This window comes from Mesoplodon mirus (assembly GCF_964341445.2).
Source record: "Mesoplodon mirus genome assembly, chromosome: 3".
NCBI classification, from domain to species: Eukaryota; Metazoa; Chordata; class Mammalia; order Artiodactyla; family Ziphiidae; genus Mesoplodon; species Mesoplodon mirus.
Genome location: NC_138978.1, coordinates 116,875,979 through 116,902,140, shown reverse-complemented (window position 1 = coordinate 116,902,140; position 26,162 = coordinate 116,875,979). Strand labels below are relative to the sequence as shown.

Here is a 26,162-nt window from a genome sequence, read left to right as displayed (position 1 = left end):
TCAAAGGGGCCCCAGCTTTTTCTCTGGCAGTGCTAGAAACTCTCCGAAAGAAACAACCTTCTTGAACTGTTGCTTAGCTGTGGGGGCAGGAGGAATGGGTCACGAATTTCACTGCCCAGGGGATGTGAATGGATGAGGACAGCTCTTCGTAAGGGACGGGATGAGGGCACATGGTCCTGAGAGGCAGACTTGGACCAGGAGGTCTCATGTCCCACCTTGGGTCGCCATGACTAGGCTGTTTCCCGAAGAGGCAATACCTCCATCCTCTGAGGCCACTAACTTCCTCTCCATCCCCTGAGGCCTCCTCCTATGCTCAGCGCACTGTTGCCTACATCATCTCACAATCTGCAGCCCATACTGGTCACCTTCCCACAGGCCCAGAATCCTGTCTCCACCTCCACGGCCTCCTGAACCTGAGCTCCATGACTCATTTGTCTTTTATGCCCGTCTGCTGCTCCAAGAAGGGAGAGAAGACCAAGAGGCTGATTCTTCCTCTCCGGGCTCCTGGGTTGGCCTGTCTGATGTGCCCTGGTTGCCTTCCTTATGTCTTCCTCTGGCTTCCCCTCCTTGGTCTGTGGGGTTGCTGGTTCCCAATTTCAGTCCCCATTGCTGGCTCTTGTTTTTGAATCTGATCCCTGTGGAGGGACAGTCACAGTTCTGCCCCTGGTGCAAAAAGTGGGGCAAAGCCATGAAAGTTTATCAGTAGCAGAGAAAAGGAGCTGTTCAGTGTCCTCTCCTCCAGCTGGCAGGATGCCCTCCCCTGGAGCTCCCTGGGAAATTACATTCTGGGCAACATAAGAGTACTATACAGAGGACTGGCATCACCTGATCCTGGAGAAGAGGCTTTCACCAAGAGGAGTTAACTGCCTTGCTGGGGTGCTGCTCAGCCCCAGTGTGGCCCTTTTCTAACCTCATCTGTTCTTTGTATTTGTACACTGTTTGACTGTCATTAAACTGTCTAACTGCTCCAGGCATCCAGATGGGTCAGTCTGGTTCAGAGTATCAAACAGTGCCTCTTCCTTCTTCCCTAAAACGTGCCTCCCTTCTTACTCTCTGCATCAAACCAGGCCACAATGCAGAGTCAAGGCGAGTCTTGGTCTCTGGGGCCCCAGTTAGGCCAGTGTACTGGGGAGGGCCTTGGCTACCACCCCAACCTCCCAGGGAGATACAACTCCTGACTTCAGAAGGCCCCAGATTTAGGGGGACACAGCTCCTGTTCCCAGGAAACTCCCATCTGATGGGAAGACAGGTACAGGAAGAGAGCAATGGGTACGATTCAATGCCATGTCACATGAGTACACAACTAACTGGCCTAGGCATGGATGCAGGGGTGAACAGACCAGGGCTGTGAGTCTCCCTGAGGAGAAGGCAAAGGAGGCAAACTTTCAAAGCCTACTGTTTACCAGACATGGTGCTAAACAAGCCTCATCCACTATCTCATTTAACACTGCACTTCACAGACGAGCAGCTGAGGCTCAGAGCAGGGGTCCCCCAGCCAGCAAGTGGAGCAAGTGTGGGTGTGTCTGCTCCCAGACCAACCTCTCCACTGGGGAAGGCAGGGATGTCCATCAAGTGCAATAGATACTGGAGATACCGGAGAAGCAGCGTCCAGGGTTGCCACAGAGGAAGACTGAAGAGCTGCAAACCAGCAGATGCCTGAGCTGGAAACTGCAGGAGTGGCCAAAAATTTATTTTCCTGCCACTCAGGTTTTACTAGAAAGCCTGCTTGAAGTGGGGTGCGGGGGGGAGGGCAGGAAGGAGAGAGAGAAGTCAGAAGCCTTTAGGGGAGAAAGGCGAGCCCAGGTCTTCCTCTTACAGGCAAGTCCTTGCATGCTTGGCTATAGCCTCATCTTTTCTCTCCCCTGTGGTCCAGCCTCCAGTACTTCTCCTAGGAGCCTCAGGCCCCAGGCACCACCAAACCAGCTCCTTCCCCAGCTTAGGATCCACATCTGAGAAAGCTGGTGCTGGAGGAGCCTTCACGGTCATCAAGTTCAACCCTGGCTTCACGAAGGATGACACAATTTAGAGAGGGGAAGGAAGGGCAGGGATCACACAGTGGGTCAGTGGCAGGTCCCAGCCAGGTTCAGATCTCCTCATCTCCTGAGTTCACCTTTACTCACCTCTGTGCTTCTGTGCTGGAAGTCCCTTTATCACCTTCTGCCTTATTGATCTTTTGTCCATTGAGAGCAGATTGAGAGCTTCCCGTGTGCCTGTGTTCCAGACACTTAGGGGTACAGCCTTGAACAAAACAGGTGAAAGTCCCTACCCTCCTAAAATTTTCATTCCAGTATGGGAGGCAGGTAGCAAGTGAAATAAACACATACCTGGAATATAAAGTGTGTTAGAAATACTGTGTAGAAAAATAGGGCAAAGAAGAGGTTTATGGAGCCCTCAGGGAGGGGATGTTGTGTATTTTAAATGGAGTAGTCAAGAAAGGCCTACAACAAGAATCTGAAGGAATGAGGTCAAGTGAGGATAAGTAGGGGGAGAGGGAACAGCAGGGGCCATGACCCTAAGGCATGTTCTGAAACCAGCAAGGAGGCCAGTATAGCTGGGCATGTGTGAATGAGGGAAAGAGCTGTCAGAGGTGAGGGTGGAGGAGTGGGTGATGCCAGGCAGTGGGAGAAATCATGCAGCAACTTGGGCTTTTACGGTGAATGAGATGAGAAGCCACTGCAGAGTACTGCACAGAGGATTGGCATCATCTGACTTATTTATTTATTTATTTATTCTTTTTTTTTTTTTTTTTTTTTTTTTTGCTGTACGCGGGCCTCTCACTGTTGTGGCCTCTCCCATTGCAGAGCACAGGCTCTGGACGTGCAGGCTCAGCGGCCATGGCTCACGGGCCCAGCCGCTCCACAGCACGTAGGATCTTCCCGGACCAGGGCACGAACCCACGTCCCCTGCATCGGCAGGCGGACTCCCAACCACTGCGCCACCAGGGAAGCCCCATATGACTTACTTTAAAAGGATCTCTCTTTATGGCTGAGTAATATTCCATTGTATATATGTGCCACATCTTCTTTATCCATTCATCCGATGATGGACACTTGGGTTGTTTCCATCTCCGGGCTATTGTGAATAGAGCTGCAATGAACATTTTGGTACATGTCTCTTTTTGAATTATGGTTTTTCTCAGGGTATATGCCTAGTAGTGGGATTGCTGGGTCATATGGTAGTTCTATTTTTAGTTTTTTAAGGAACCTCCATACTGTTCTCCATAGTGGCTGTACAAATTCACATTCCCACACTGCCAGGCGTGGGGTGGATGGTTGGTGGGGGGTGGCCGCATGGCGTGGGGGGATCGGCTCGGTGCTTTGTGGCTGCCTGGAGGGGTGGGATGGGGAGGATGAGAGAGAGGGAGACGCAGGAGGGAGGGGATGTGGGAGCAGATGCATATGTATGACTGATTCACTTTGTTGTAAAGCAGAGACTAATAAAAAAAATTAAAATAAAAAAATAAATAAATAAAAATAAAAGGATCTCTCTGGCAAGGGTGGAAGCAGGTAGAACTGTAAGAGGCAACCACAGCCACATAGCAGCTGCTTAGAACTCGGGTGACAGTAGCAGAGGCAGGGAGAAGTGGTCAGATTATAGATATGCTTTGACAATAGAATCAGTAATACTCACTAACAGATTAGATGTGAGGTATAGGTGAGAGCAAACAATGACTCAAAAATTCTTGGCCTGAATGAATGCCTAAGGATGGAGCTGCCATTTAACAGATATAGAGAAGACCACAGGAGGGGCTGGCTTTGTAGGAAAAATCAACAGTGAGCTTTGGGACATGTTAAGTTTGAGATACCCATTAGACACACTCAAGTAGAATTGTCAAGTAGGCAGTTAGATATACTAGTGGAGTTCGGAAGAAGGTTCATGCTGTAGACATAAATTTGGAAATCCTCAGTGTATAAATGGCATGTGAAGTCATGAGCCAGGATGAGGTCATCAAGGGAATGAATACAGATAGTAAAGAGAAGAGGTTCAAGGACCATTCCCTGAAATACTCCAGTGTCAAGGGGTCGGATGAGAAGGAACAAGTCAAGAAAACTGGGACAAACTGAGAAGGAGCAGGTAAGAAACCCATCAGGAGAATGGGGTATCCCGGAAGACAAGTGGAGATGTTGAGGAGAAGGGATGAACAATTGGAGGAAATGCTGTAAAGATGAGGACCAAGAACACCCATTGGGCTGGGCAACATGGAGTCCATTGGAGACCTTGACAAAGGCAGTCAAGTGAAAGCCAGATTGCAATGACTTCAAGAGCAAATGAGAAGAGAGGGCTTGAGACAGTGAGAATAGACAGCATTTTCAAAAAGTCTTATAGGGAAGAGAAGCAGATAAATGGGAGAATAGCCAGTGCTGATTCCCTTCCTCCAGCATCTTCTAAACTCTTCTCATGACTCTACCCTTCCTCTGCTGGGAAGTCGTCACTGACAGACCAAAGACCACGAGACCCTGACAGCCCTACAGCCCATGCTCATTTCAACCCCATCTTCCCACTCCTCTGCTCCTGCCTGTGGAGGTTTGGATCCAGGCTGGGACTTTCCCACATCTCTGTTCCTGGAGACCTCTTCTGCAAATATCTCCATGACTTACTTCTGCACCTCATTCAGACCTCTACTCAAAATGTCACCTCCCTGAGATGGCTCCTCCAGCCACCCTATCTAAAATAGACTGCTCACTCCACCATGCTATTTATCTCATTAGAGTGCTCGTTGCCATTTGAAGTTGTGGTTTTTATTTGTATTCTTGCTTTGCTAGAATGTAAGTTCACTAGAGGAGAGCTCTTTACTGTATTAATTTCTTGACTTTCCCAATACTTAGGACGGTACTTGGCACATGGTCTCCTCAACATGTTCAATATGTCTGTCACCTACGTAAATACTTCTGGAAGGAATGTCTACTCATGTTAAAAAGATGTAACTGTGTTTTCCCATAAATAAATTTAACCTCTAATATCTAGTCACTGTTCTTGATGAGAGAAAACTTAATGCATTCAAGTCCGGATAAACTCAGTCAACTCTGGCTTAACCTCAGGCAATGTAAGATCCCCTCTTCCATTCCTTCTCCTCTTATCCCTCAGATTATTTTAAGACTGCTTTCTGGAAAGTATAAGATTTTAGATCTGTGCCATGAATCCCAAAATCCTGCTTAGGAACTTAATTTTTGTTTTGAAGATCCAGCCGTATACCCTCCTCTGGGGTCTGTGCTGCTGACAAGATGGAAGACGGCTCCTCAGGGAGTCTTGTGTGAGAGAAAGGATGGGATTAAAATATTTCAAGGGGGCTTCCCTGGTGGCGCAGTGGTTGGGAGTCCGTCTGCCGATGCGGGGGACGCGGGTTCGTGCCCCAATCCAGGAAGATCCCACATGCCGCGGAGCGGCTGAGCCTGTGAGCCATGGCCGCTGAGCCTGTGCGTCTGGATCCTGTGCTCCCGCAGCGGGGGGGGGCACAGCAGTGAGAGGCCCGCATACCGCAAAAAAAAAAAAAAAAAAAAAAGGACTTTGTCCTTGGGCTTCCCTGGTGGCTCAGTGGTTGGGAGTCCGCCTGCCAATGCAGGGGACACAGGTTCCAGCCCTGTTCAGGGAGGATCCCACATTCCGCGGAGCAACTAGCCCGTGTGCCGAGCCCGTGCTCCGCAACAATAGAGGCCACTGCAGTGAGAGGCCTGCGCACAGCAACGAAGAGCAGCCCCCCCCGGTCGCCGCAACTAGAGAAAGCCCGCACGCAGCAACAAAGACCCAACGCAGCCAAAATACATAAATAAATAAATTTATAAAAAAAAAATATATATTTCAAAATTTCACCCCCCTATGTAGTCTCTCCTTCTTTGTAGCAGTAGTGATCATGTGACTTTGTAAATATTCCTTCCTCCCTATTAATAGTCTCAAGCTTTAGAGAGCAAAACCAGGACACCATTTTTCCTCCTGTGTCTGCCCTGGCTCTTTTTGGTGGTATCTCTGTGCTTAGAGTTTCATTTCTCCTCTCCCTGCCTCCAGCCCTAGCAATACAGGAATTCCAGCCATCCTCTGCCCCTGCCTCTAAGTAGTTCCAAGCAGCAGGTGGAGCTAACTGGCCATGAGGCCAAACAAAAGTGTGAAATCTACATTCAGGGATGAGACTAGGAGAGACAATCCTGGCATCCCTGCAGGCGCTGGGGGCTCATAGAGCCAAGCCAGCCCCAGCCCTTCTGGAGGGTCTGTGCTATGCCCATCTCCAGGAGGCAAGAAAGAGGAGGGGGGCTGGAACCAGGGTAAGTATAGTATTATTTTAACTGGGGAAGGAGGAGCATTCAGTATGGCTGAGGTTCAAGGAGCCCCATCTTCCATGCTTAACTTGCCATTGCAGCTTCCTGGGTCTCACATAGTACAAGCATCTCTGGTGTGTGCAGCAGGATATCAGAGTTCAAAAATTCAGTTTGTAATTTTTGTCCATGACTCCTAAATGTAACTCAACCACTTCATCCAATGCTTAATCAAGCAAACAGCAATTGATCTAGTGTTGAGTGGAGGGGAGAGGAAACATTTAATTCTCCCCAGTTTGCACCTTCCTAACCTGAGTTTTCTGCCATGGAAATGGTTCCTCTTTCTTCCAGCTTTACTGAGATATAATTGATAAAAATCATGTAAGTTTAAGGTATACAATGTGATGCTTTGATACATGTATATATTACAAAGTAATTACCATGATAAGGTTAGTTAACATATTTATTGCATAATTACCATTTGTTTGTGTGTATGGTAACAACATTTAAGATCTACTCTCTTAGCAGCTTTCAAATAAATAAGACAATATTGTTGCTTATAGTCACCATTTTGTACATTAAATTCCCAGAGCTTATTTACCTTATAACTGGTGGTTTCTACCCCTATTCCCTCCCCCACCTGCCCCCACTCAGTCCCTGGCAACCACCACTTCACTCTGTCTCAATGAGGCTTTTTTTTTTAAGATTCCACACAAAAGTGCAAAAATATAGTATTTGTCTTTCTGTCTGACTTATCTCACTTAGAAATTATCCAAAATGAAATACAGAAAGACAATTTTAAAAGAAAAGGAACAATGCTTCAGTGAGCTGTGGGAAAATATCAAGCAGCCTAATACAAGCATAGCTGAAGTCCCTGAAAGATGGAGTAGAAGGTCAATTACTGAAATGTTTAAAACTGGGGTGGAGGGCTCTATACAGATATAAAAATATTAATGAACTCAAGCACAAGAAATGTGAAGCAAATTATATCAGCACATCAAAATAAAATTGCTTCTAGCAAGTGATAAAGAAAATAATCACAAAAACCAGCACAGAAAAATAGACACATTGCACAAGTAAGGTCATATTACAGAGGGAAAAAGAGTAAGAACAAATTGCTCACTCTTCACAATGCAAGCCAGAAAATAGCAGAGCAAGTGTACTGAAAGAGAAACTATATATACATTGGAATTCTATATTCAGTAAAATATCTTTATAAAATGAAGACTTTGTCAAACATTTCAAAGCTGAAATAATTTAACACCAGAAGACTCTGAACTCTAAGAAATGTTAAAGGTAATCCTTCAGGGTGAATAAGAGTGATATAAAATGAAATTATAGATCCACACAAAGGAAGAAAGAGCACTCTACCTGGATAAAAACAAAAGACTTTTGCTTACTATTTAAACCTACTTGGAGAATAAATAATTATTTAAAGCAAAATTGATAGCAATGTATTATGAGGTTTTTAACATATGTAAAAGAAAAGTGTATCACACCAAAGCACAAAGGTCAGAAGGAAAGAAATGGAAGAATATTGTTTATAGGTTCTTAGGCTGCAAGTGAAGTGGTGTAATATGAAGGTAAACTATCCTAAGTGAAGGATCTGTACAGCACAATTTAACCACCAAAATCACACAAAGAATTATAGAGAGTAAGTTAACAAAGGAGGTGAGATGGGATTATATAAAAGACTCAGTGGAAAGGAAAAACAAAGGCAAAAGAAAACAGGACATAGGTGAGACATAGAAAACAAATAGTAAGATGGTAGATTTAAACTCAACCATATCAATAATCACATTAAAAGTATTGATCTCAATACTCTGATTAAAAAGCAGAGATTATCAGATTGAATAAAAAAGACCCAAATATATATTATCTAGAAGGAACCTATTTTAAATATAAAGATGCTAACAGGGTGAAAATAAAGTGATGGAAAAAGAAATGTCTTGCTTATACTAATCAAAAGAATACTGAAGTGACTAAATTGACTTGAAAGTAGATTTTAGAGCAAAGAACATCACCAGCGAAAAAGAAAGTCATTCTGTGATGATTATGAGGCAATTTATGGAGAGGATATAATAAACCCTAAATGTTTATGCATCTAATAAAAGATTTTCAAAATATATGAATCAAAACTGTTAGAGTTACAAGAAATAATAGAAGAGTTTATGGTTATCTTCAGAGATATCAACACTACTCAGTTAATAATTGATAAGTGGCCATAACATCAGTAGAAATATAGAAGACTGAAATCACACTGTCACAAAAATTAACCTAATTGACACTATAGAACATTCTGTGCAAAATAGATTCCACTTTCTTTTTGAGTGTGCCTGACGCATTCACCAAGATAGAGCATATTCTGGCCCATAAAACAAGTCTCAATAAGTTTAAAAGGATTCAAATAATACAAAGTGTGTTATTTGATTACAGAGGAATAAAATTAGACATAACATAAAGATCTTTTAAAAATCTCCCAACATTTGGGGAAAAAACATAACTAACACATAGATCAAAGCACAACTCAAAAAGTTAGGAAGTCTTTTTTTTTTTTTTTTTTTTTTTTTTTTTTTTTTCTTTTTGCGATATGCGGGCCTCTCACTGTTGTGGCCTCTCCCGTTGCGGAGCACAGGCTCCGGATGCGCAGGCCCAGCGGCCATGGCTCACGGGCCCAGCCGCTCCGCGGCATATGGGATCCTCCCAGACCGGGGCACGAACCCGTATCCCCTGCATCGGCAGGCGGACTCTCAACCACTGCGCCACCAGGGAGGCCCAAAAAAGTTAGGAAGTCTTTTGATCTAGAAAGTTAAAACACAACATATAAAAAAATTTTGAAACTATCTAAAACAGTACTGAGAGGAAAATTAATAGCATTAAATGTGCATACTAGAAGAGGAAAGACTTCAAGTTAATGGCCTTGGCTTTCGTGTTAAGAAACTAGAAAAGAGAAGAACAAAGTAAGCCCAAAGTAAGCAGAAGAAAGGAAATAATAAAAATCAGCTCAGACATCAGTGAAACAGAAAAATGAAAACAACATAGAAAACCAATGAAACAAAGAGCTGATTCTTTAAGATTGATAAAATTGATGAAAACACTAGCCAGACTAAGCAGGAAAAAAAGGGAGAAGACATAAATCACCAATATCAGAAATGAAAGGACTTCCCTGGTGGCGCAGTGGTTAAGAATCCATCAGCCAATGCAGGGGACACGGGTTCGAGCCCTGGTCCAGGAAATCCCATATGCCGTGGAGCAACTAAGCCCATGTGCCACAGCTACTGAGCCTGCGCTCTAGAGCCATGAGCCACAACTACTGAGCCCACATGCCATAGCTACTGAAGCCCATGCACCTAGAGCCCGTGCACCACAATGAAGAGTAGCCCCCGCTCACCACAACTAGAGAAAGCCCGCATGCAGCAACAAAGACCCAACACAGCCAAAGATAAATAAATAAAAATAAAGTCTTTTTTTTTTTAAAGAGCAATGAAAGAGGTCACCTTACTACAAATTCTATAGGTATTAAAAAATATTAAGGACATATTATAAAACACTTTATGCCAACAAATTCAAAAACAGATAATATGGATAAATTTCTTAAAAGAAAAAAATTAGCAAAGTTTATTCAAGAGGAAATAGATAATCTGAAAAACTCTAAATCAGTTAGAGAAATTATATTTTAAATTAAAAACTTTCCCACAAAGAAACACTGGTGAATTCTACCAAATGCCTAAGGAAGAAATTATACCAAATTCTCCACAAGCTACTCCAGAAAACTGAAGAGAAGGGACTACTTCTCACTTCATAAGGACATTATTTTGACACCAAAACCAGAAAAAGACATTACAAGAAAAGTAAGCTATAGACCAATATCCCTCTTTAACATAGAGGCAAAAAGGTAACAAGAATTTAGCAAATCAAACTTAAACACATGTAAAAGGGACTAAACAACATAATCAAATAGGGTTTGTCTCAGGAATGCAAGGCTGTTTTAATATTCAAAAATCAATCAATGTAATTTACCATATTAATAGACCAAAAAAGAAAAACTGTATGATCATTTCGATAGATGCAGAAGAAAACATTTTTCAAAATTCAACATCCATTTTTTGTTAAAAACTCCCAGCAAAGTAGAAAGAGAAGGACCATCCTCAAATTGCAGCAAAAAAAAGAGATAAAAAGCATCCAGATTGGAAAGGAAAAAGTAAAACTCGCTTTATGCTTAGATGACCTGATCACATATATTGAAAATTTTATGGAATTTACATGAAGCTATTGAAACTAATAAGCAGTATACAAGATTATTATACAAAAATTGCATTTTCATATACTAACAATGAATAATCAGAAACAAATAAAAACCCCCATTTAAATTATGATCAAAATAGATGAAATACCTAGGGAAAATGTGACAAAATATGTGCAAAACCTTTTCACTGAAAACTACAAAACTTAAAAAGAAATTAAAATGACCTATATAAATGGTTAGATATTCCATGTTTATGAATTGAAAGACTCAATATTGTTAAGATGTCCATTCCTCTCCAATTTAATCTACAGATTTAATTCAATCCCAGTCAAAATCTCAGCAGGCTTTCTTTTTTTTTTTTTTTTTTGTAGAAATGGACAAGTTTATTGTAAAATTCATATGGCAGTGCAAAGGACCTAGAATAGCTAAAGCAACTTTGAAAAAGAACAAAATTAGAGGACTTACATTATCTGACTTCAAGAGATTTTAAAGCTATAGTAAATAAGATGAGAGTGTCAGGAAGGACAAATAGATCAATGTAACAAAATAAGAATTTGGAGGTAAATACAAACAAATATGGCCAGTTGATTTTTTATTTATTTATTTTTTATTTTTTTATTTATTTTTTTTTTTTGCGGTACATGGGCCTCTCACTGTTGTGGCCTCTCCCTTTGCGGAGCACAGGCTCCGGACGCACAGGCTCAGTGGCCATGGCTCACGGACCTAGCCACTCTGTGGCATGTGGGATCTTCCCGGACTGGGATAGGAACCCGTGTCCCCTGCATCAGCAGGCGGACTCTCAACCACTGCGCCACCAGGGAAGCCCAGTCAGTTGATTTTTGACAAAGATGCAAAGACAATTCAGTAGAGAAAGGAACAATTGAATATCCATATATTCCCCTCCACACTGCCCCCCCCAAATAAATCCTTTGTCCAAAACTTTCACCATATACAAAAAATAACTTATAGAAGAACACATAGGAGAAAATCTTTGTGTACTAGTATTAGGCAAAGATTTCTTAGATACGACACCCAAAGCAAGATCCATAAAAGAAAAAAAAATTAATTGGATTTTGTCAAAATTAAGAATTCCTCCTCTTTGAAAGAAACTCTTTAAGAGCATGTAAATATAAGTCACAGACTGGGGTAAATATGTGCAGATAGCTTATCTGATAAAGGACTTATATCAAAATGTATATATATCTTTAAAAAAACTTTCAGAATTCAGTAATAAGAAACCAAACATCTCAGCAAAGTAATGGAGGAAATATTTGAACAGATAATTCACCAAGGAAGATACCTGGAGACAAATGAGCACATGGAAAGATGCTCATATCAGTAGCCATTAAGGAAATGCAAATTAAACTCAATTAACACATGTCAATTAGAATGTCTAAAAATAAAAAACTGAGCACACAAAATGTCATCAAAGATGTGCAGCAACCAGAATTCTCATGTACTTTCAGTGGGAATGTAGAATGGCACAACCATTTTGGAAAACAACTGGGCAGTTTCTTAAAAAGTAAAACATATAGGGGGCTTCCCTGGTGGCGCAGTGGTTGAGAGTCTGCCTGCCGATGCAGGGGACACGGGTTCGTGCCTCAGTCCGGGAAGATCCCACATGCCGCGGAGCGGCTAGGCCTGTGAGCCATGGCCACTGAGTCTGCGTGTCTGGAGCCTGTGCTCCGCAATGGGAAAGGCCACAACAGTGAGAGGCCCGCGTACCGCAAAAAAAAAAAGTAAAACATATACCTACCATATAACACAGTTATTCTACTCTTAGGTCTCTATCCAAGAGAAATGAAAGCATATACCCATCCAAAAACTTGTCATGAATGTTCAGGGCAGCTTTATTTGTAATAGTCAAAACCTGGAAACAATCCAAATGTCCATCAATAGATTAATGGATAGACATAATGTGGTATTATCCATACAATGAGGGCATTTACTACCCAGCAATAAAAAAGAATGAACAATTGATACATGCAACAACTTGTTTGAATCTCCGAGTAGTTTTGCTGAGTGAAAGAAGCCAGGCATAAGAGAACACATACTGGATGATACCACTTGTATAAAATTCTTGAAAGTTCAAACTAACTTATAGGGACCAAAAGTAGATCAGTTGTTTTCTGGAGATTGGTGGGCAGGGAGAATCATGAGGGAGGAAACACAAAAGGTTATTAGAAAAATTCTGAAGGTGTTGAATATGTCAGCTGTATACCAAGAAAGCAGGAAAAACTGAAGTTTACAAGTATAGTGAATGAGGCTGATTTCTCTATTTCTACATGTCCACCTAGATTAATGGAGGTGTGTTTTGGGGACAAATTGCTGGAGCATGGTGGCTTCTTTGGAGAGAAATAGAGACCTGGTGACAGAGAGAGAAGTTTGAGGAGAACCATGCATTGCATATCCATGATGTGTCAGATCCTATGTTAAACACTTTAAATGAATGATCCCATTTAATTCTCATAAAAGCCCTTTGAAGTAAGTACAATTACCCTCATTTTACAGATGAGGAAATGGAACCTGAGAGGGTCCAACAGCTTGCTCCACCATCGTAGAGCTGGTATTGATGCCATAAGACTCTGCTGCCTGGGCCAGCTGCAGTGCTGTGCTGAGTCCTGGGAGCTCTATCTCTATGAAAATCTCTGGGATAAGGGAGGGGAATCACTCCTCGGCATGTGCTCTTGCTGGTTTGACCTCAAAGGTGGTACGCAGGGGCCCAGGGGCACTGGAATTCCTGCTCTTAGGTGACTGACTGCCCCCTTTTCCTGGGACTGGAGGGATTCCTGGAACATGGGACTTTCATTTTAAAACAAGGATGAGTCAGTCACACTAATTCTGGCTCAGCAGAGGCCTTGTACTTCTGGACTCTGGTTTTCTGGGTCCTGGGCCCTTGATGACATACCTAGAATATTTTCTTGGACTTAGGCCGGACAAGGGAGATGGTTTCATAGGTAAAGGAAGAAACAGAGGCAATTTTGTATTGCTCTTTTATTTTTGTGCTATCTAATATCAGGATCACTAGGAAAGATGTTTCTAGCCTCTTCAACCTTCCATTTCCAGTTGGGGCCTCCCTAGGTTCGGAGGCTATGAAGGGAAATAGGGGCTTCTGGTTGGGAGGAATTGGTGGTCAATGAGAATCAGCTTTTCTAAAAGTAGGTCTAGCCTGACCCTACCAGGTGGTGGGCATGGCACCATCCACTTGTTTGTGACAGTCTACTTGTTTGGCTGCTTCTGCCCCTGGGGACCTGATTTGGACGCCAGTTTTGGACTTTGGGACTGCTGTTGGCTTAGGGAGTTATTGTTCTGTGTTTGTGGTGCAGTGGGATCAGTCTCCTTATTAAGGCATGTGCACTCAGGCTTGGGCTCCAAACAGCAGCACATGGGCTGAATGTAACACGGGGGCTTCAGCGGGCAGCATGGGTTGCATTTTGGTGGGCAGCTTGGGTTGCACTTTGGTTGGTCACACATCTTCTCAAGTTTTGGAGGTCCTAGAACAAAAAGAACATTTTCAGAGGGAAAGCTGGCTGCCTGCATTCACTTCCCCCTTCTTTGACCCCCAGATACATCCATCTTCAGAGTGATGACACAGACCAGCGCTGGGAAAGCAAGACTGGATGCTCAGAGGGAACCCAGTCCCACAGTTCTGTGCCTTCATATGGGTCAGTGTGCTGGTTCCTCACTAGGGAGCCATTTTCCAGATAGAAAAGGAAAGACTGGAATATGTAAGAATTTTGCCTAAGGTCTCTTAGCTAATGAGGAAGAGTATGACCCTTGGCAGCCGAGTCTGAGTCCAGTGGCAGGCACTTCAAAAACTTCATCTCATGAATGGTTACAGCCAGCCTGAGAGGTCGGTGTTTTTCACCCCATTTTACCTATGAGTATGATTGAAGTTCAGAGATCTACCTCAGTTGCTAGTAAGTGGATTCAAGTCAGGTTCCATCCCAGCTCAGAGCCATGTGCTTGGTCTGGTGTCCAACATGGTACCCAGGGACCCAGGTGCAACAGGACTCTCTTTAGGGTGACCAACTGTCTTGAGACAGATGGATGTATTTGTCTTGCCCTTCCTGAAAGCATCATGCCCCTCAGCACGTAGGAAGTGTCTGCCTTGGGGGCGTTTCCAGTAAAGGAGACAGAAAATCATTGCTCTTGGTATGGAGGGCCGAGTTGCAGGCCTGGCTCTATGACTCCTGAGCCAGGGGGCGGGGCAGCTCTCTTCACCTCTCTGACCTTTATCTCTTCCTTTGTGTGGGGGCAGCGTTAGGGATGAAGAGGAGACAACTGGACCTTGTTGATGTCCTCAAATTCAACCATTCAGGGCTTCTGTAATCTCCCGATTCTTCTAGGAGTAGGAAAAACCCAAACAACTCTTTCTTTGCTCCTTATCAACCCACCTACCTCCCACCCAGGAAATCCAGGAAAGTTCTTCTTAAGTCCATATACCTAGGACTCAATATATGGCCCCTAGGGCAGCACCGCTATGGTTTCTGCCCAGTCCCTCTTATGGCACGTGGACGAAAGCCACTGGGAGGTCCCAGAGCAGGACAGTGTCTAGAAGTGGCCCAGAGTCAGCAGGCAGAGGGACCTGGGGGGTCTTCTAGCCCAGGGGGAGACGTGGAGGAGAAGAAATGAGCAAGCACTCCGGCTGGGGGCTCATCCCACAAGGCCACACACCCACATCAGGGAGGTGCCAGGTCTGTCAGAGCCTGTCACCCGGGTGGAGGAGGATGGGTGTGGGAGTTCAAGTGACAACTGCTGAGATCAAGTTGCCACCACCCTCCAGCCTCCAGAACCCACAGATAAGCCACTGGCCCAAAATGGTTTTTTTTTTTTTAATTTTTTTCAACTGCGTAGCTTGTGGGATCTTAGTTCCCTGACAAGGGATCAAACCCAGACCCCCTGCAGTGGAAGTGCAGAGTCCTAACCACTGGACCACCAGGGAAGTCCTTCCAAACTGGTTTTTTTGTTTGTTTGTTTTAATTTTTTTTTATTAGTTTCTGCTTTATAACAAAGTGAATCAGTCATACATATTCATCCGTTCCCGCATCCCTTCCCTCATGCATCTCCCTCCCTCCCACCCCCCCCATCCCACCCCTCCAGGCGGTCACAAAGCACCGAGCTGATCTCCCTGTGCTCTGCGGCTGCTTCCCACTATCTATCTACCTCACGTTTGGTAGTGTATACATGTCCATGCCTCTCTTTCGCTTTGTCACAGCTTATCCTTCCCCCTCCCCATATCCTCAAGTCCATTCTCAAGTAGGTCTGTGTCTTTATTCCCGTTTTACCCCTAGGTTCTTCATGACATTTTTTTTAAAATTCTGTATATATGTGTTAGCATACGGTATTTGTCTTTCTCTTTCTGACTTACTTCACTCTGTATGACAGACTCTATGTCTATCCACCTCATTACAAATAGCTCAGTTTCGTTTCTTTTTATGACTGAGTAGTATTCCATGGTATATATGTGCCACATCTTCTTTATCCATTCATCCAATGATGGACACTTAGGTTGTTTCCAGCTCCGGGCTATTGTGAATAGAGCTGAAATGAACATTTTGGTACATGTCTCTTTTTGAATTATGGTTTTCTCAGGGTACATGCCTAGTAGTGGGATTGCTGGGTCATATGGTAGTTCTATTTTTAGTTTTTTAAGGAACCTCCATACTGTTCTCCATAGTGGCCGTACCAATTCACATTCCCACCAGCAGTGCAAGAGTGTTCCCTTTTCTCCACACCCTCTCCAGCATTTATTGTTTCTAGATTTCTTGATGATGGCCATTCTGACTGGTGTGAGATGATATCTCATTGTACCAAACTGGTTTTTTAAACTGAACCAGTTACCGCCGTGGGCTTTCCACTAGGCACACACACTTGTGTATCTGTGTGTGTGCATGTGTGCACCCACCTGTGTGTGAGTGTGTGTGTGTGTGTGTCCATGCAGAAGCACAAGCACAAGGAAGGAGGAATCTGAAGTTTATGACCATGGCTGCGTGGCTGGACCAAACTGAGATTTCATTGTATTTGTTCATCAGGCTTTAAAATTGGAGTCTGTGTGAATAACTCCTAAGGAGATCGCTTCTGTTCTGGCCTCAGCCCCTCCTGCCAGTGGATTCTTCCCCGTCCTCTATCCCGCCCCTGCCCTGCCATCCACCACCCCCTCCCAGCCCTACTCCAAATACTCCATCCGGTTCTGAGAAAGCCATGACTCTCATCTTTTTGTTCTTTTCTTTGTGTCGTGAGAATGGGGGAACTCCTGGGGACAGGAATTACAACTCCCCCTCACACCAAAGGCTTCCTGAGCATTCCCTGGGTGGGACGGAAAGCCTTACCATCCCCTTTTTGCCACTGAAGGCAGATCTGGTTCCCGGAAGATGTGTGGAATTCTCACATTAGGTGGTTCCTGGAAGAAACCTGTCCGATGACCCACTTTGCTGTAGACCCAGGGCCTCAGCTGTCTCAGATGATGGGTGTCAGGCCCATACCTCAGCCCTTGCTTCTGGGGATCCACCTCACTCAGCTCGGGTGTGCAAGCTGGGCCCCACTGAGCTGGGCGTGGGTGACACCTCTGCCCTGCCCAGCCTCTCTCCGCCTCAAATTTCAGAACCACCAGAGCCTCATCGCGGGGTTTCTCTGGGGGCAGGAGTCACCGCCATGAACCTGAGGAGGATGTCACTGTGCCGCTTGCTGCTGGCTGAGGACAGACTGGGGTGACTACACTTTAGGGTCCATTAGGCTGTGCATCTCCGGAGTTAGACCACCAGGAGGGAAAGAAATCTGAGAAGGGTCACCTCATGGGGTCCCTACCGCTGGGTCTGCACCCTCCACACTCCCAGGTCCCTGGCAGTCTAGCTGCAGCCTCAGCTGGGTCAGGGGCAGGTTCTCACCTGAGGCAAAAGTGACTTGTGGGGTAGGGTGTTGGCCTCAATTCAGTCATGACTCTATGCCTGCCAGTTATTCAGGAATTAATTCTGTCATCCAGGAAGAGATCTCTGCTCAGTTTTAGGCACACGACACTGGACCAGGACTCCTAAGGGGTGGAAGTAGGGGACAAGTGACACAGTCCCTCCCTCCAGGTCAAAAGACGCTGCAGAGAGGCTGAGGTGGCAGAGTTCTGCCCTGTCGATGCCCTGACTTGCCTGGGATGGAAGAGGAAGGAGAAGCAGGGCAAAAGGAGACACACAGACATGAAAATAGAACCCAGACATCAGAAGGAAAATGGGGAAAAAGAGGGGAGAGTTAAGGGCCATAGAAGCCTTGCTCAGTGCCTCCTCCATGGTCTCTGAAGCTATTTTACAGAAAGTCTGTGTGCACTTGGGCGCCCTGGAGCCCTGGGGGCTGCGCTTGTGCATGTGCGTGTGTGTGCACACACACGTGAGTGTGTGCAAGGAGCCTGGTATCTGGCTCAGTCTCCTTGTTGTCAGAATCTGTCCCATGGGGGGGTCAGACCTGAGACCAGGGGAGAGAAGAAGGTGGGGGTGGGAGGGGGGTGGGGAGTGGGAGAGTGGACTGTGAGCCCTTTAAAATTTTTTGTTGCTTTTCTCTGTGCATGTTTTGCTTCTTTTACAATTTCTTCTCCCTGCCTCTCTGTCTCTCTCTGTCACTGTTTTCCATTCTCTCTTTCTCTCCTCCTCTGTGTCTGGGGTTTACCTTTCTCCCTCTGTAACCAGTGCCCCTGGGCTGACAGTTGGGAGCCTCCTGTCCACCAGGAAGTCCAGCATGTCAGGCTCCATCCTTCCAAGTCCAGGCTGGGCTGTTTCTACAGGAGCAGTTCTCATCCCAGTGGCCAGAGGGTACCCAGAGCTCCCATCCAGGGGTTCACCTGGCTGCTTCCAGACATCCTCTCCCAGCACGTTCCCTTTGGGCAGGTCCCTGGAACAGGTCCCAGTTGGGGGTGGGGTGCCACATCAAAGATGGAGAGCATCTTAGGAATCAGTCCTGTGCACCAAAGCACAGGGAGGGAAAGGACAATGCCCTCAGGTCCCATGCCTTCTGAGCCAGTGCTCTCTCCTTTGTCTCACTGCCCTCTCTTTGACCTCTGCCCACTAGCCCAGCCTCATCTCTAGCCACTGTTCCTTCCATGTCATCAGACTGGCCCAGAGCAGATCCCTGCTAAATTCTGCTGGCCTCTGTCTGGATCTTTGTACTGCTCTTCCCGTGACCCAGAACACCTATCCCCACACCCTCACTAAATATTACTCAAACCTGAAGTCTCAGCTTACACCTCACTTGAGGAAAACAACACTAACCCATAGGGCTTGTGGCCTTGATATAAGTTCTTGGTGCTCCCTATACTTCTCGCTACATTTTTATCATGATTTCCCTAATTGTCTGGCTTCTCCTCTAGTCTGTTAGCTTCATGGGCACAGGCATCCTTGCTGTCCTGCTTGCCACTGTTCTCAGCATCTAACACAGTGTATGACATTATGTGGACTTCAGTAGTAAGGAATGAATGAATGGATGAATGGACAGCCATGAAGGCAGGACCCATCGACAAGTTTTCTCCGGCTTACCTGCTCTGGACACTTCTTTTTTGTCTCTATTCAATTCGTGGTTCTCATGCTTGGCTTCCGAAAACGGTCTTCCCTGGACTGGCAGCAGATATGCCCCTCCCTCAGCAGCCTAGTGAATCCATGACTATCAGAAGTCAAATGGTTTCTATTCCTTCCGGATGCCAAGCTTCCGAGGTTCTAAGCCTCTGTGACCTTGTCATTCTCTCTCCCCAATATACTGTGACTGTGACTGACTCACCGGCGCCCTCTGCTGGCTGGATAGCAGGGTTCCTCTTGGTTTCTTCTCTCCTGAAGGGCACAGGCAGCTCTTGAGTAAACCCATAATGAGTTATTTGTAGTGAGGTGGATGGAACTAGAGTCTGTCATACAGAGTGAAGTAAGTCAGAAAGAGAAAAACAAATACCGTATGCTAACACATATATATGGAATCTAAGAAAAAAAAAAGGTCATGAAGAACCTAGGGGTAAGACGGGAATAAAGACACAGACCTACTAGAGAATGGACTTGAGGATATGGGGAGGGGGAAGGGTAAGCTGGGACAAAGCGAGAGAGTGGTATGGACATATATACAGTACCAAACGTAAAATAGATAGCTAGTGGGAAGCAGCCACATAGCACAGGGAGATCAGCTCGGTGGTTTGTGACCATCTAGAAGGGTGGGATAGTGAGGGTGGGAGGGAGGGAGACGCAAGAGGGAAGGGATATGGGAACAGATGTATATGTATAACTGATTCACTTTGTTATAAAGCAGAAACTAACACACCATTGTAAAGCAATTATACTCCAATAAAGATGTTAAAAAAAAACCATAATGGTTCGATTACCTAAGACATAAGCCTAATGCACACATATGTACTGAGTGTCTACTGTCTACCAGGCTCCGACCTGAACATGAAGTGTACAAGCTCAATAGCTGACATTCTCAAAGCTCTTTTAATTCGGTGTAGAGACAGTAGACAGCATCAGTACTGTGTGATGAGAATGTTGGCAGGGGAAGCACAGGTTGCCAAGGGAGCACATGGGGTCGGGTTTGGGGTCTGGCATGTTTTCTGGAAGGAGTGATGTTTAAGCAGGGATTGGGTGGCAACGGGAGATAGAGAGTGGGACATGGGGGTGTCCTGTGTAGGGGAGAAGCTCGGTGTGGCTCAAGCACAGCGGGGAGAAAGGAGAAGGGGTGGATGCTGTACCGATGAGGGCCTTGTATGCCATGGGAAAGGGTTTGTATTTAACCTGAGGACAATGGGAGCCACTGAGTGGTTCTAAACAGGGGAGAAACAAGAATCCCTTGGGGGGGCAAGGACTCTATTTTATTCATTTCTAGCTCAGCATAAACACCACACCCCTCCATCTAGGGCCCTTTGCTTGTACTGGCTGGAATAGTCTCCCCAAGAGATCTTCATCACTAACTCCCTTGCTTCCTTCAAGTCTTTGCTTAAATGTGGGTTTATAAGTGAGATATTACACCCTCATCTTCCTATTTAAAATTACTATCTGCCAATAGAGACATGGATGTAGAGAACAAACATATGGACACCAAGGCTGGAAAGCAGGGGTGGGGGTCGGGGGTGGGATGAATTGGGAGACTGGGATTAACATGTATACACTAATATATATAACTAATAAGAACCTGCTGTATACACAGGGAACTCCACTTCACTATACAGTAGAAACTAACATGACATTGTAAAACACCTATACCCCAATTAATTAATTAATTAAAATTACAATCTGCTACTCTTTCCCTCACTCCAATCACCTTTATACAGTTCTACTTTCTTTTCCTAGGTAACACTTTTTACATACATACAATATACTCTACGTATAATTTCTTTGCTCTGTTTTTGTCTATTGTCTTTCTTCTCTCACCAAAATGTCACCTCCAAATGGGCAAAGTTTTTTTTTTCCCCACGGACTCACATCAAGCTTCTAGAATAGTTTCTGACATATAGGGAATGAACAATGTTGGTTGAATGCATGAATGCTGATTGTTAGTTACTTTTGTGTGTGTGGGGGTTGTGGTCTCTGCTATAACTCCGAACTTCATTTGCCCAAGGTGAGAAACCTGTTTTTAAAGTCTGTTCTGCAAACATCATCCAAACTAACAGAATGTGTCCCTTCACAGCCCCACTCCTACCTCCTTTTTTTTTTTTTACCTCTGTCATCAAAATTAGGGATGATTATGACCATCTTCTTTAGCTATAGGAGCTAAATTTATTGGTGATGAGAAAATTGAGGCCAGTTTGCTCTGTAATGGAGCAAATCCTTGTGGTCTCTCACTTCTGGGTTCAGGTCCCTGAGGCCCAGCTTCCTGTACTTCTCCTTTGATATTATCCATTATTATCATATATTTATTTGGTTCGAAACCCAAAAGGTAAAAAGGATTCACAGTGCAATTTCCCCCTGCTACTCCAATCCCTTCATCCAATAGCAATCAGTTTCTCAAATATCTTTCCAGGGATATTTTATATGCAAAAAGCCACACGCAAACATGTATACCTTTCCTTCTTTTAACAAAATAAGAGAAACTCCACATTGTTTTGCTCACTGCTTTTTCTCATGTTGAGGATCATTCCATTTCAGTACATAAAGAGTATCTTCATTCAGTTTGCTGTCTGAGTAATAATCTAGAGACACATGGGAATTCCCAATTTGAGCTCTTGCAAACAATGCTGTGGTGACACACTGTACATACATTGTGCCTCGGGGAGAATGGATATAGCATACATTTCCCTAAATGCAGTTGCTTCCTCAAAAGATAAAACTGAGAGACATTGTCAATTTTTCTTCCATGGATGTTTCACCAATTTACATCATTCCTCACAATGTGTAAAACTGCATATTTCCCCACAAACTCACACAATGAATTCATTATTAAATTAGTTGTGCTCTATCAACCTGATAAGTTAAAACTGATATTTCAGAGTAAGTTTGAGTTTTTCTTAGTAAGTCAGCTCAATTTTCTTTCATTATGCTTGGGAGCCATAATATTTCTTTTTCTGGAAACTGCTCGGGTATGCAATTTACCTGATACTTAATTAGATTGTTGATCATTTTATTATCGATTTGTGGTGTTCATACTATATTGGGAAAATTAGCCCATTTTTGTGCTATGAGATGCACAACTTCTTCTGGCATGTTTTTAGACTTTTGACTTTGTGTGTTAGATTTCAACCATATAGAAACTATTAATTTTTATGGAAACACTTTAAAAAATATTTTCCTTTATAGTTTTTGATTGTGTGTGTTATAATGGTAAAACTGATGCTCATTTTGAAATTATAGAAGAATACTCCTAAAGTTTCTTAAGGAATAATTTGTAATGTTTTCAACCTTTAGGAACTCATCTTAGTATAAAATTTTCTTAATGGCTACCCAGCTGTGGCAACATAATTCACTGATCTTTCTTCATAGATTTGAGGGTGTGTTTATCATGTATTAATTTCCCCTATATATTTGGTCCCAGCTCTGAGCTTCCCATTGAGTCCTATTGATCTGTCTGTATATTCATGGTCTAGTACCACACTATCTATATAACAGCTTCGTAATATATTATAAATATATAATATCTGGTAGAGCTAGTTCCTGCAAATTGCTCCTGTTTTTTAGGATTGTCTTGGCCATTTTAATATTATGTTTTTGTGCTCAACATCACTAATTATTAGAGAAATTCAAATCAAAACTACAATGAGATATCACCTCACGCCGGTCAGAATGACCATCATCAAAAAATCTACAAACAGTAAATGCTGGAGAGGGTGTGGAGGAACTGGAATCCCCTTACACTGTTGGGAGGTATGTGAATTGGTACAGCCACTATGGAGAACAGTATGGAGTTTCCTCAGAAAAACTAAAAACAGAGCTACGATATGATCCAGCAATCCCACTCCTGGCATATATCTGGAGAAAAACATGGTTCGAAAGGATACATGCACCCCAATGTCCATTGCAACACTGTTTACAATAGCCAAGACATGGAAGCAACCTAAATGTCCATCGACAGATGAATGGATAAAGAGGATGTGGTGCCTATATAAAATGGAATATTACTCAGCCATAAAAGAATGAAATAATGCCATTTGCAACAATATGAGTGGACCTGGAGATTATCATACTAAGTAAAGTAAGTCAGACAGAGGAAGACAAATATCATATGATATTGCTTATATGCGGAATCTAAAAAAATGATACAAATGAACTTATTTACAAAACATAAACAGACTCACAGACTTAGAGAATGAATTTATGGTTACCGGGGCAGGGGGAGGAAGGGGGAGGGATAGATTGGGAATTTGGGATTGACATGTACACACCACTATATTTAAAATAGATAACCAACAAGGACCTACTGTAGAGCACAGGGAACTCTGCTCAATATTTTGTAATAACCTAAATAGGAAAAGAATTTGAAAAAGAAGAGATACGTGTATATGTATAACTGAATCACTTTGCTGTACACCTGAAACTAATACAACATTGTTAATCAACTATGCTCCAATATAAAATTAAAAAATTTTAAAAGAACCATAGTCCTGAAGGATGGGCAGAGCATTGCTGTTGCCTATGGCCCACTGTTGGGTTGGAAAAAGTACCTTGAGAACTTGCCCCCCAACCCATGGCTTTTGTCCCATTAAATAGAAGAGGAAAAGAAACCACATAGGGTGGAAATCAACACCAAGGCCCAAATGTCTCTCAGGGGTATTATGCTCACTGGACCGTGGTGTACATTCCCACCAGATTCTGGTGCCTGTGTGAAGAGAAGGCGTGAGGGACTCAGTCAGGAGGATTCACTCAAGGAAAGTGTTTTTCATGGCCTTTTGAACTGAGATCTGAAAACTACATGTACCCCTGTGGCATTTCCTTCTTAAGCATGTGATTCCCCCAAATAAAAATGAGCTGGAGGCTAAATTCTGGGACTGGGAAGTATCCTGTCCTTTATGAGTAGGAAGAAATTTCAGTGATGTTGGCAAATGTGGCAATAGCAGTGGAACAGGTTCACTGATACTTTGGGAACATCCCCTTCTTATTCCCCTCTGGATATTTTTTTCACAGCCCTCTCAGGCTGCTCAGACCCAGGGTCTGCCTAGAGGGAATTTCCCATCTGGTGGTTATTTGTAGGAATCTGCTTAAGGAATCCAGGTTCCTGGAAGCTCCTCAAAGCTGAGGATGGGGGAAATCAACAAACTGTAAGAAGTTTTGGGTGCCAGGATAGATAAGCTTTATTTGTGTACATTGATAAGGCTTTGGGAAGTAGAGTTTTCTCCAGCATTTGGGTCTTCTTGACCTAGGACCAGAGCTAAGGCCAGGAAGTGTGAGATTTTCAGGAAAAAGAGGAATCCATCATGTACACATCTAGGCAGCTTAATTCAGGAGGAGAGGGACGAATAAAACCGAGAGTGAGGGCTCCCTGGTGGCGCAGTGGTTGAGAATCCGCCTGCCGAAGCAGGGGACACGGGTTTGTGCCCCGGTCCGGGAAGATCCCACATGCTGCGGAGCGGCTAGGCCCGTGAGCCATGGCCGCTGAGCCTGCGCGTCCAGAGCCTGTGCTCCGCAACAGGAGAGGCCACAACAGTGAGAAGCCCACATACGGCAAAAAAAAAAAAAAAAAAAAAAGAGAGAGTGAGAAGTGACATCAACTCCAGACTGGTCTTTGGTTGTGGCTCTTTTGCTCCTCCAAGGTTGCAGATCGGCTGTAGCCCCAAAACCATGGCAGCAACTGGAACATCCAGAGAGCTCCACCTCACAGCAGTTGGAAGGCTGGGGCTGGCATAGGTAGACACTTGGAAACCGGTGGGACACCAGAGAGCAGCAGCTTCCAAAGCCAGAAATACAGCAGCTGGGGACACAGCAGGAGGGGGCAGGAGCGGGCAGGAGGGGGGCAGGGAGCCAGGGCCTCAGAAGCCTTTGGGGGGTGCTTAGGTGGATATTTGGGGAGGCACTTGGCAGGGTTGGTTTTGTTGGCAGGACATCTTGGAGACTGTTCAGTTGCTCTATAAAGCAATGCAGATATTTCAAAGTTCAGTGATTATAAATCTCATTTGTATCAGTATTTTTCCTACAGAGTCTGAAGTTCTGTAATTGATTTTGTGGTTCCAGGGCCCATGTCTTTACAGCAGAGTAGCCCTACTTTCCTGGCATAGGAGAAATCAAGCAGTTGGTAAGTTAGACTTTGGTAACACCTTCTCCTACCTGTCCTGGTTCTCCTATGACTCCTGACTTTAAAGGCAGTAACATAGGACACTAGGCAGTTTCAAAAATCTTAAGTTTTTTTTTATAACATTATCTGGTTTATGCATTCTAGAAACCACATGTTTAGCCTGAGCCCATGGTCACTCCCCCTGTTTTCATCAGCTCCCTTTTTTTTCATTCTTACATCATGGGCTCTGCCTTCAGCCCTGTGTGGCTGTCTCTTGTCCTACAAAGTAGCCTCCCCCACCACTGGCCCAATTTCTGGTTACCATTTATCCCCCCTAGGATTGCTACTTCTGAGCCACCCCAATGATCTCCATGAGCCTTATCTTCCTGCAATTACTAAGTAGTTCCCATTCTCTCCAACCTTTCCCATTCAGCTGATGTGTGGCAGTCCCGGCCACTCCCAAATTGCCATCAGGTCAATGAGGACACTCACCTTGTTCTTCTAACCTTGGGCAAGTGATGATATGTCAAATGCAATGAGGAGATAGTGTGATCTGATGTCTTTTATACATATCCTGCACCTAACTCAAGGGAATAAACCACAATCATGTGAAAACTATTCTCAACCAGGTGGTTATGATGACAATTTCCCACATTCAAGTGGCTCTGTCACTCTGTCACTTTGTCACACTGGGTCACTATTGGATGTTCATGAGTATCTTTCCAGAGCATCCCTCCCCTCCATAAGCCCTGGAATTCTTTCCATAAAGATGAGAAGATCATGATTTATAAGGGAGTTTATAATGGCACAGCTTCGGGATTGAATTTAGGGTTTCTGGAGGAATCCAACGCATACTTGAGATAAAAATCTAAAGCCACAAATGTTGGATCACCCGAACATATGAAGGAGTTTCTGAAAACTCTATCAACAGGTTTGGGACCAATAATCCAAGCACCCCTGGGCCACAATCAAAGGCTCAGTGTATCTGATTCAGATCCCAAAGTGCCTAAAACATTGACCAACAA

The 26,162-nt window shown here is 44.1% G+C and overlaps 1 pseudogene across 1 annotated transcript; it reads right to left on the bottom strand.

The window, feature by feature from the left end:
• LOC309799199 lies at positions 1-24,970 on the bottom strand (annotated as a pseudogene). The gene is made up of 3 exons: positions 24,557-24,970; positions 1,540-1,668; positions 1-77 (listed from the first exon to the last, which is right to left on the bottom strand). The product of its transcript is annotated as an uncharacterized misc_RNA (transcript).
• Positions 24,971-26,162: the final 1,192 nt, after the last annotated feature.